The sequence below is a fragment of the Bos taurus genome, chromosome 12 (assembly GCF_002263795.3).
Source record: "Bos taurus isolate L1 Dominette 01449 registration number 42190680 breed Hereford chromosome 12, ARS-UCD2.0, whole genome shotgun sequence".
In the NCBI taxonomy this organism is placed as follows: Eukaryota; Metazoa; Chordata; class Mammalia; order Artiodactyla; family Bovidae; genus Bos; species Bos taurus.
Genome location: NC_037339.1, coordinates 37,068,747 through 37,080,341, shown reverse-complemented (window position 1 = coordinate 37,080,341; position 11,595 = coordinate 37,068,747). Strand labels below are relative to the sequence as shown.

At 38.8% G+C, this 11,595-nt stretch overlaps 1 non-coding gene across 1 annotated transcript; it reads right to left on the bottom strand.

Moving 5' to 3' along the window:
• Window positions 1-2,604: 2,604 nt before the first annotated feature.
• Window positions 2,605-2,679, bottom strand: TRNAC-ACA (transfer RNA cysteine (anticodon ACA)). Its single transcript has one exon. It is a non-coding gene; the product is annotated as a tRNA-Cys (tRNA).
• Window positions 2,680-11,595: the final 8,916 nt, after the last annotated feature.

The following is an 11,595-nucleotide window of genomic DNA, read 5'->3' as shown; positions in this document are numbered from 1 at the left end:
AAGTGAAGTCGTTCAGTCGTGTCCGACTCTTTGCGACCCCATGGACTGTAGCCTACCAGGTTTCTCCATCCATGGGATTTTCCAGGCAAGAATACTGGAGTGGGTTGCCATTTCCTTCTCCAGGAGATCTTCCCAACCCAGGGACTGAACCCAGGTCTCCCGTATTGTAGGCACACACTTTACCATCTGAGCCACCAGGGAAGCTCTCTTCTCTAGGAGATAAGAGACCCACAATTCTTCTACCCTATGATGAAATAATGCATGAATAAAAAAATCTGACAACAATGAGGCTAAGGAGAAACCAGTTGCTAACTAAACATCTTATTAACAGCCATGTGTAACCTGATATAACAGAGTAGAGTGCCAATGAAGCTTACCTCCAGTGTGAATAATTACATATCTACCAGTTTGTCCCCAAGACTCTTCATTGAGGGTCAGAGATATTGCACTAAAAGTAGGATAAGAGAGTTGAGAAAAATCACCTTCAGTCATCTTGAATCTCCCCAAAACCAAGATATTTATATTTGTGAAAGAAGTTGAATAAAAATGTTTTAGAAAGGGGAATAGAATGAAATATTCTTAGTTCAAAAAACTAGTATCATGGCATCTAGTCCCATCACTTCATAGAAAATAGATGGTGAAACAATGGAAACAGTGACAGACTTTTTTATTTTCTTGGGTTCCAAAATCACTGCATATGGTGACTGCAGCCATGAAATTAAAAAACGTTTGCTCCTTGGAAGAAAAGCTATGACCAACCTAGACAGTATATTAAAAAGCAGAGACATTACTTCATCAACAAAGGTCCATCTAGTCAAAGCTATGGTTTTTCCAGTAGTCATATATGCATGGAGGTGGCTTCCCTGGTGGTTCAGGCTGTAAAGCGTCTACCTACAATGCGGGAGATCCAGGTCAATCCCTGGGTAGGGAAGATCTCCTGGAGAAGGAAATGGCAACCCACTCCAGTATTCTTGCCTGGAAAATCCCATGGATGGAGGAACCTGGTAGGCTACAGTCCATGGGGTTGCAAAGAGGTGGACACGACTGAGCGACTTCACTTTCACTTTCTATATGGATGTGAGAGTTGGACATTAAAGAGAACTGAGCGCCGAAGAATTGATGCTTTTGAACAGTGGTATTGGAAAAGATTCTAGAGAGTCCCTTTGACTGCAAGATCAAACCAGTCCATCCTAAAGGAAATCAGTCCTCAATATTTATTGGAAGGATTGATGCTGAAGCTGAAACTCCAATCCTTTGGCCACCTGATGCGAAGAACTGACTCCTTGAAAAAGAGCCTGATGCCGGGAAAGGTTGAAGGTGGGAGGAGAAGGGAAGGACAGATAATGAGATGGTTGGATGACATCACCGAATTGAGGACATGAGTTTGAGCAAGCTCTGGGAGTTGGTGATGGATAGGGAAGCCTGGTGTGCTATAGTCCATGGCATCACAAAGAGTCGAACATGACTGAGCAACTAAACTGAAGTGATAGAATGAAAGAGAACATAATATAAATAGTAACAGAAGGGAACAAAAATATCTGAAGTACATGCCAGAGGGTAAAGAAAAACAAATAACCTTTATTTTGAAGAATTAAAGAGGAAATAATTTCCATAATGAATATTCAATTTATGTCTAAGACAAAATGAAGCCAATTTTCAGAGAGATTATTGAAGATATTAGAAAACTATAGATATTATTCTCTAATTTCAGGTGGGCACAGATTGAGTTTGTGACCGTGGGAAAGAGGAATATTGAGTCCAAGTAAAAGAGGAAATGAGTAGTATGAGGATTCATATTCTTGATACATATCTTTCCTGCTTTCCTTAGATTTCCTGTAATAATCAAGTTAGCATGAAATACTAGACATAAAAATATTAGTCTTAATAGTATCTTAGCAATTAGAGTCTACATCCTTTTACTAAAATATATACATTCACTGGGTATCTATTTCTTCATTTTACAGAGCTGTGTTTATTTGATGGTTGTGGGAAGCTTAATAAAAAGTGAAGATGTTCAGAAAATATTAATATTCACTGAAAAACCCAATTACGTATTGCTAAAAGGTGCCATAGAAGGAAGGCTCTTTTAATTTCTCTACCCAGTAGTCACAAGCACAGTTTCCCACCACAAGCATGTGTCTCTCATCGCCTCCATGTAGACATTTTCCTCAGTGCTCTGAGATTCTTTGGATAATACCTTAGCCTCCCCAGTTTCAGGTGAGATATTTATGAGACAAGATCAACATGGTCCCCAGGGAGATCTTGCCCCAGTGGCCCACGGTGGTAAATTATCTATTTATATAAAATTTGTTGGTTTTTCTCCCTTCTCTCTCTCTCTATTTTTTCCACTTTGTTTCTTGACTTCTCAGAAGATTCACTTGTATAAAATTCCTTGACCCAGAGTTGATTTGGAGGAGGTGGGGGTTGGGAAATTTTCAGAGTAGGGAGGATTTAAATTAAGAAAATGAAAAGTGAAAGTGAAGTCGTTCAGTCCTGTCTGACTCCTTGCAACCTCATGGACTGTAGCCTACCACACTCCTCCATTCGTGGGATTTTCCAGGCAAGAGTACTGAAGTGGGTTGCCATTTCCTTCTCCAGAGGATCTTCCCAACCCAGGGATCGAACCTGGGTCTCCTGCATTGTAGGCAGACGCTTTACCATCTGAGCCAGCAGAGGGGACAAATCTTGAAGGTAAATAAATGTAAGAAATCCATGGCAAATTTTTTTTTAATGAAAAGGAATTGTTCATTAAATATAATTACATATTATTTGTATTAAATTTATACACAAAAATTGGATACTTAACTCATAGAATGCACCAATTATATAGAAGTGGGTAAAATAATGAATAAAAACTATTTTAAAAAGTCTTGCAAGAAAATATTTAAGGACTTCAGAAAGTTTTGGGAATATCAGAGATCAGATCAGTCGCTCAGTCGTGTCCGACTCTTTGCGACCCCATGAATCGCAGCACGCCAGGCCTCCCTGTCCATCACCAACTGCCGGAGTTCACCCAGACTCACGTCCATCGAGTCAGTGTTGCCATCCAGCCATCTCATCCTGTCATCCCCTTCTCCTCCTGCCTCAATCCCTCCCAGCATCAGAGTCTTTTCCAATGAGTCAACTCTTCGCATGAGGTGGCCAAAGTACTGGAGTTTCAGCTTTAGCATCATTCCCTCCAAAGAAATCTCAGGGCTGATCTCCTTCAGAATGATCTCCTTGCAGTCCAAGGGACTCTCAAGAGTCTTCTCCAACACCACAGTTCAAAAGCATCAATTCTTCAGCGCTCAGCCTTCTTCACAGTCCAACTCTCACATCCATACATGACCACAGGAAAAACCATAGCCTTGACTAGACGAACCTTTGTTGGCAAAGTAATGTCTCTGCTTTTGAATATGCTATCTAGATTGGTCATGACCTTCCTTCCAAGGAGTAAGCGTCTTTTAATTTCATGGCTCTGCAGTCACCAACTGTAGTGATTTTGGAGCCCAGAAAAATAAAGTCTGACACTGTTTCCACTGTTTCCCCATCTATTTCCCATGAAGTGGTGGGACCAGATGCCATGATCTTCGTTTTCTGAATGTTGAGCTTTAAGCCAATTTTTTCACTCTCCTCTTTCACTTTCATCAAGAGGCTTTTGAGTTCCTCTTCACTTTCTGCCATAAGGGTGGTGTCATCTGCATATCTGAGGTTATTGATATTTCTCCTGGCAATCTTGATTCCAGCTTGTGTTTCTTCCAGTCCAGCGTTTCTCATGATGTACTCTGCATAGAAGTTAAATAAGCAGGGTGACAATATACAGCCTTGATGTACTCCTTTTCCTATTTGGAACCAGTCTGTTGTTCCATGTCCAGTTCTAACTGTTGCTTCCTGGCCTGCATACAAATTTCTCAAGAGGCAGATCGGGTGGTCTGGTATTCCCATCTCTTGAAGAATTTTCCACAGTTTATTGTGATCCACACAGTCAAAGGCTTTGGCATAGTCAATAAAGCAGAAATAGATGTTTTTCTGGGACTCTCTTGCTTTTTCTATGATCCAGAGGATGTTGGCAATTTGATCTCTGGTTCCTCTGCCTTTTCTAAAACCAGCCTGAACATCTGGAAGTTCACGGTTCACATATTGCTGAAGCCTGGCTTGGAGAATTTTGAGCATTAATTTACTAGCGTGTGAGATGAGTGCAATTGTGTGGTAGTTTGAGCATTCTTTGGCATTGCCTTTCTTTGGGATTGGAATGAAAACTGACCTTTTCCAGTCCTGTGGCCACTGCTGAGTTTTCCAAATTTGCTGGCATATTGAGTGAAGCACTTTCACAGCACCATCTTTCAGGATTTGGAATAGTTCAACTGGAATTCAATCACCTCCACTAGCTTTGTTCGTAGTGATGCTTTCTAAGGCCCACTTGACTTCAAATTCCAGGATGTCTGGCTCTAGGTCAGTGATCACACCATTGTGATTATCTGGGTCGTGAAGATCTTTTTTGTACAGTTCTTCTGTGTATTCTTGCCATCTCTTCTTAATATCTTCTGCTTCTCTTAGGTCCATACCACTTCTGTCCTTTATCGAGCTCATCTTTGCATGAAATTTTCCTTTGGTATCTCTGATTTTCTTGAAGAGATCCGTAGTCTTTCCCATTCTGTTGTTTTCCTCTATTTCTTTGCATTGATAAAGAAAAAAGTAAATGTATTTGACTCCATAAATTGTATGTATACTTACAAATATATACATATAATATTTACAAGTGAAATCAATAGGCACATCATATAACTGAGGTGGTATGTGGACTTACACTGCAGTAATTTAGAGTATCTAATTATATCATGTGACTCAGATGGTAAATACTCTTATTGCAATGCAGGAGATTCCAATTCAGTCCCTGAGACAGGAATATTCCCTGGAGAAGGGAATAGCAACCCACTTCAGTATTCTTGCCTGGAGAATTTCATGGACAGAGGATCCTAACAGGTTATAGTCCATGGGGTCACAAAGAGTTGGACATGACTGAGCAACACATTTACTTTCTTTCTTCAAGAAGTTCTCAAAAAGAACAAAAAATTCAGCACCTATTTAAGAAAAAAGTTCCCCAGAAAGTGAGCATAGAGGAAACAAACCTCAACATAATAAGGACCATATATGACAGACCTACAGAAAACATCATACTCAACTGTGAAAAGCTAAAAGCATTTCCTCCAAGATCAGGAACAAGACAAGAATGTTCACTCTTGACACTTTTATTTAACATAGTTTTAGAAGCTGTAGCTATGGCAGTCCAAGGGAAATGAAATAAAAGGAATCCAAACTGGAAAAGAAGAAGAGAAACTGTCACTGTTTGCAGGAGACACAATATTATACATAGAAAATCTGAAAGTTGCTACCAAAAAGTTAATGATTTTTATAATTGCATTGTAGTTCATTGCATTTTGATAATTTTACTTTATTTTGTAGTCTTTATCACCATGTAAAATAGTATATACTTAACTGATTTATATATTTATTTATTAGGCTTTTCCTCATTAGAATGTGAGTTTCATAAAAGCCAAAATTTTTGTCTAATTGGTTTGCCACTATTGCCTCAAAACTTACCACACTGCATGTCAAGTTCACAAATAGAGTTAAGTGGAAAAATGACCCTGTCTAATGGACTTTAACCACTTGTTTTTTAAAGTTAATTGAGCTTAAATCTTCATATCATAAATTACCCTTTTTGATCAGGTTTATAAATTTTTGACACAAACATCAATCATGTAAACATCACCACAATAAACAGTTCTTCCTTGCCAATTTTTATATTTCCTCTTATTCTCACTTCTAAGCAAAATTTTTTGTCCTTATAATTTTGCCTTTTCCAGAATATTATATAAATAAAATCACTTAACACATTGTTCTTGATATTAATTTGTTACATTTTTAACATTAAATAACATTCCTTTGTATGTATACACTACATCTAATTTATTCATCAACTTGTGGATAGTCAATTGTTTTTTTTTTTTTTTCTATTGTTTATAAGGTGACTCACAGATAAAGAATCCGCCTGCCAATGCGGGAGATGCCAGAGATGTGAGTTCAACCCCTGGGTTGGGCAGATCTTGTGGAGGAGGAAATGGAAACCCATTCTTGCCTGGAGAATCCCATGGACAGAGGAATTTAGGACTACAGCCCATAGGGTCGCAAAGAATCGGACACAACTGAGCACACACACATATATTAAACTAATCCACGTTTACAAACAAGGTTTTTTTTTGTCAGCATATGCTTTCATTTTTCTTCAATCGTCTATATGAATAGAATGACTGTCTCATATGTGTATGTATAACTAGATGAAACACTTCAACTTTACAAAGTGGTTGTACCATTTTAAACTCTCATCAGCAGTACGTACGAGTTCTAATCACTGCACAACTTCACTCTCATTTGTAAAGAACTTAAAATAGCTAAAACATGATACTGGATGCTTGGGGCTGGTGCACTGATTTGACCCAGAGAGATGGTATGGGGAGGGAGGAGGGAGGGGGGTTCAGGATGGGGAACACGTGCATACCTGTGGTGAATTCATGTTGATGTATGGCAAAACCAATACAATATTGTAAAGTTTAAAAATAAAATTAAATTAAAAAAATAATAAAAAAATAAAATAAATTCATATTAAAATTTTTTTTTAATTTTAAATAGCTAAAACAATTCTCAAAAAGAAAAACTCAGTTGAATTTCTCATACTATCTGATGTGCATGCATGCTCAGTCACTCAGTCGTGTCCGACACTGCAACCCCATGAATTGTAGCCCACCAGGCTCCTCTGTCCATAAGATTTTCCCAGGCAGGAGTACTGGAGTGGATTGCAATTTCCTCCTCCAAGGGATCGTCCCAACCCAGGGATCGAACCAACAACATCTCCTGTGTCTCTTGCATTGTAGGTGGATTCTTTACCTGCTCAGCCATCAGAAAGGCCCTATATACACATACATATATTTCAGACATTTCAAAATCTGGATTTATATCTGAATAGTTTCTTTTCTCAATATCTCAGTTACATACCATATAGTAAGAAATTTAGAGAGGTATAGAATTTGTAAAGCTTACTCATTACTATTAAATATCATATATTAAATGATATATGAAATCAATATCATATATCTAATGCTTGTGCAATGTTTACATGAACCTAAATGTAATATTTTTAGTTGATTGATCTAGGAAAATTTCTATGGCCAAATCCACAGTTCAATGCGAAAGTTCTATCGGGTTCTCAGGTACAGCTCTCTGTCAGCACAACTTTGACCTAATAGCTTAGCAAGATCTCACCAGTGTCAAATCACTCTCCTGTTTAGTTTTTCAATTATGCTCTCACTAAGCCTGGCCAACATGATATAATTTATTTTTTACAGCATTATAGAATTTTGAGACACGACTTTTTCCACTTCATATCAGATCAGATCAGTCGCTCAGTCGTGTCCAACTCTTTGCGACCCCATGAATCACAGCACACCAGGCCTCCCTGTCCATCACCAACTCCTAGAGTTCACCCAGACCCACGTCCATCGAGTCAGTGATGCCATCCAGCCATCTCATCCTCTGTCATCGCCTTCTCCTCCTGCCCCCAATCCCTCCCAACATCAGAGTCTTTTCCAATGAGTCAACTCTTTGCATGAGGTGGCCAAAGTACTGGAGTTTCAGCTTGAGCATCATTCCCTCCAAAGAAATCCCAGGGCTGATCTCCTTCAGAATGGACTGGTTGGATCTCCTTGCAGTCCAGGGGACTCTCAAGAGTCTTCTCCAACACCAAGGTTCAAAAGCATCAATTCTTCAGCGCTCAGCCTTCTTCACAGTCCAACTCTCACATCCATACATGACCACTGGAAAAACCATAGCCTAGACTAGATGAACCTTTGTTGGCAAAGTAATGTCTCTGCTTTTGAATATGCTATCTAGGTTGTTCATAACTTTCCTTCCAAGGAGTAAGTGTCTTTTAATTTCATGGCTGCAGTCACCATCTGCAGTGATTTTGGAGCCCAGAAAAATAAAGTCTGACACTGTTTCCACCGTTTCCCCATCTATCTCCCATGAAGTGGTGGGACCGGATGCCATGATCTTCGTTTTCTGAATGTTGAGCTTTAAGCCAACTTTTTCACTCTCCACTTTCGATTTCATCAAGAGGCTTTTGAGTTCCTCTTCACTTTCTGCCACAAGAGTGGTGTCATCTGCATATCTGAGGTTATTGATATTTCTCCTGGCAATCTTGATTCCAGCTTGTGTTTCTTCCAGTCCAGCATTTCTCATGATGTACTCTGCATATAAGTTAAATAAGCAGGGTGACAATATACAGCCTTGACGAACTCCTTTTCCTATTTGGAACCAGTCCGTTGTTCCATATCTAGTTCTAACTGTTGCTTCCTGACCTGCACACAAATTTCTCAAGAGGCAGATCGGGTGGTCTGGTATTCCCATCTCTTGAAGAATTTTCCACAGTTTATTGTGATCCACACAGTCAAAGGCTTTGGCATAGTCAATAAAGCAGAAATAGATGTTTTTCTGGGACTCTCTTGCTTTTTCTATGATCCAGAGGATGTTGGCAATTTGATCTCTGGTTCCTCTGCCTTTTCTAAAACCAGCCTGAACATCTGGAAGATCACGGTTCACATATTGCTGAAGCCTGGCTTGGAGAATTTTGAGCATTAATTTACTAGCGTGTGAGATGAGTGTAATTGTGTGGTAGTTTGAGCATTCTTTGGCATTGCCTTTCTTTGGGATTGGAATGAAAACTGATCTTTTCCAGTCCTGTGGCCACTGCTGAGTTTTCCAAATTTGCTGGCATATTGAGTGAAGCACTTTCACAGCATCATCTTTCAGGATTTGGAATAGCTCAACTGGAATGTCATCACCTCCACTACCTTTGTTTGTAGTGATGCTTTCTAAGGCCCACTTGACTTCACATTCCAGGATGTCTGGCTCTAGGTCAGTGATCATACCATCGTGATTATCTGGGTCGTGAAGATCTTTTTTGTACAGTTCTTCTGTGTATTCTTGCCATCTTTTCTGAATATCTTCTGCTTCTGTTAGGTCCATACAATTTCTGTCCTTTATCGAGCTCATCTTTGCATGAAATATTCCTTGGGTATCTCTGATTTTTTTGAAGAGATCCCTAGTCTTTCCCATGCTGTTGTTTTCCTCTATTTCTTTGCATTGATCGCTGAAGAAGGCTTTCTTATCTCTTCTTGCTATTCTTTGGAACTCTGCATTCAGATGTTTATATCTTTCCTTTTCTCCTTTGCTTTTTGCTTCTCTTCTTTTCACAGCTATTTGTAAAGCCTCCCCAGAAAGCCATTTTGCTTTTTTGCATTTCTTTTCCATAGGGATGGTCTTGATCCCTGTCTCCTGTACAATGTCACAAACCTCCATCCATAGTTCATCAGGCACTCTATCTATCAGATCTAGGCCCTTAAATCTATTTCTCACTTCCACTGTATAATCATAAGGGATTTGATTTAGGTCATACCTGAATGGTCTAGTGGTTTTCCCTACTTTCTTCAGTTTCAGTCTGAATTTGGCAATAAGGAGTTCATGGTCTGAGCCACAGTCAGCTCCTCGTCTTGTTTTTGCTGACTGTATAGAGCTTCTCCACCTTTAGCTGCAAAGAATATAATCAATCTGATTTTGGTGTTGACCATCTGGTGATGTCCATGTGTAGAGTCTTCCCTTGTGTTATTGGAAGAGGGTGTTTGTTATGACCAGTGCATTTTCTTCGCAGAATTCTATTAGTCTTTGCCCTGCTTCATTCCGTATTCCAAGGCCAAATTTGCCTGTTACTCCAGGTGTTTCTTGACTTCCTACTTTTGCATTCCAGTCCCCTGTAATGAAAAGGACATCTTTTTTGGGTGTTAGTTCTAAAAGGTCTTGTAGATCTTCATAGAACCCTTCAACTTCAGCTTCTTCAGCATTACTGGTTAGGGCATAGACTTGGATTACTGTGATATTGAATTGTTTGCCTTGAAACGAACAGAGATCATTCTGTAGTTTTTGAGATTGCATCCAAGTACTGCATTTCAGACTCTTTTGTTGACCATGATGGCCACTCCATTTCTTCTGAGGGATTCCTGCCCACAGTAGTAGATATAATGGTCATCTGAGTTAAATTCACCCATTCTAGTCCATTTCAGTTCACTGATTCCTAGAATGTCGACATTCACTCTTGTCATCTCTTGTTTGACCACTTCCAATTTGCCTTGATTCATGGACCTGATGGACCTGACATTCCAGGTTCCAATGCAATATTGCTCTTTACAGCATCGGACCTTGCTTCTATCACCAGTCACATCCACAGCTGGGTATTGTTTTGCTTTGGCTCCATCCCTTCATTCTTTTTGGAGTTATTTCTCCACTGATCTCCAGTAGCATATTGGGCACCTACTGACCTGGGGAGTTTCTCTTTCAGTATCCTATCACTTTGCCTTTTTATACTGTTCATGGGGTTCTCAAGGCAAGAATACTGAAGTGGTTTGCCATTCCCTTCTCCAGTGGACCACATTCTGTCAAATCTCTCCACCATGACCCGCCCGTCTTGGGTTGCCCCACAGGCATGGTTTAGTTTCATTGAGTTAGACAAGGCCTAGTGTGGTCCTAGTGTGATTAGATTGACTAGTTTTCTGTGAGTATGGTTTCAGTGTGTTTGCCCTCTGCTGCCCTCTTGCAACACCTACCGTCTTACTGTTAAGTCTCAGATATAGTTTTCAAGGGATCACCAGAAACATTTTTATGTAACTTGTGAAAGTTCGAAGTCATAAGGTTATTTCTCACTCAACTGAATCTGTTTCTAGTGAACCTTAAAGAGTTAGCCACAAAACACCATAGAAGAATCCTGTTAAAAATTATTTTTCCTACTGAAGTTCAAGAGAAAAATCTAAAACTAAAGCCATGTTTCATAGATTGTTTATAGGAAAGGATCACATCATTTCCTGCGTTTGGAGGCCATATTTGTGTATTATGAAGTCCAACATTATGTTGCTATCAGTGACATAAAATCTAAGTTATATAAAGTAACTTTAAAAAAATTCATAACACATTCTGTTAAAAGAAATAACATAAAGAGTATTTGCTATATGTTTCCATGAAAACTAATGTGCTCATACAAAAATGGCATGCCCATTATTTCTCATAAAATGTATCTGATTAATAATAGATTGATTCAAAACCAAAAGAAGCTGGGAAAGTTTAAAACTTAGTAAATGTCTCAAAATTAAGATTAAAATAATAAGAAGCTACCATAAAATTTTTGGATCTGGCTTAGATTATGCATATCCTTTCATCTTTCAGCATGGTGCCTCATCTAAATTAAAGAGTTCTGATTAAGAGCTTAAAAATATGTTTCTCAAATTCATATATGAAAAGCTACCATTTTATAGAAATGAGACTATTTACATCACTGTAAAATGATCATTTGAAAAAATAACTACATTTTTATGAAGGTATAATACATATATCCTGGAATGTAATCTTGAAGTTAAAGTTGATCACTCACATAATATATATGAAAAAATTTGAGGTGTTGAGTTCTTTACCATTCTTGAAGTTCCAGACTAAGCTGAGTGATGTTTTCTAATTGCT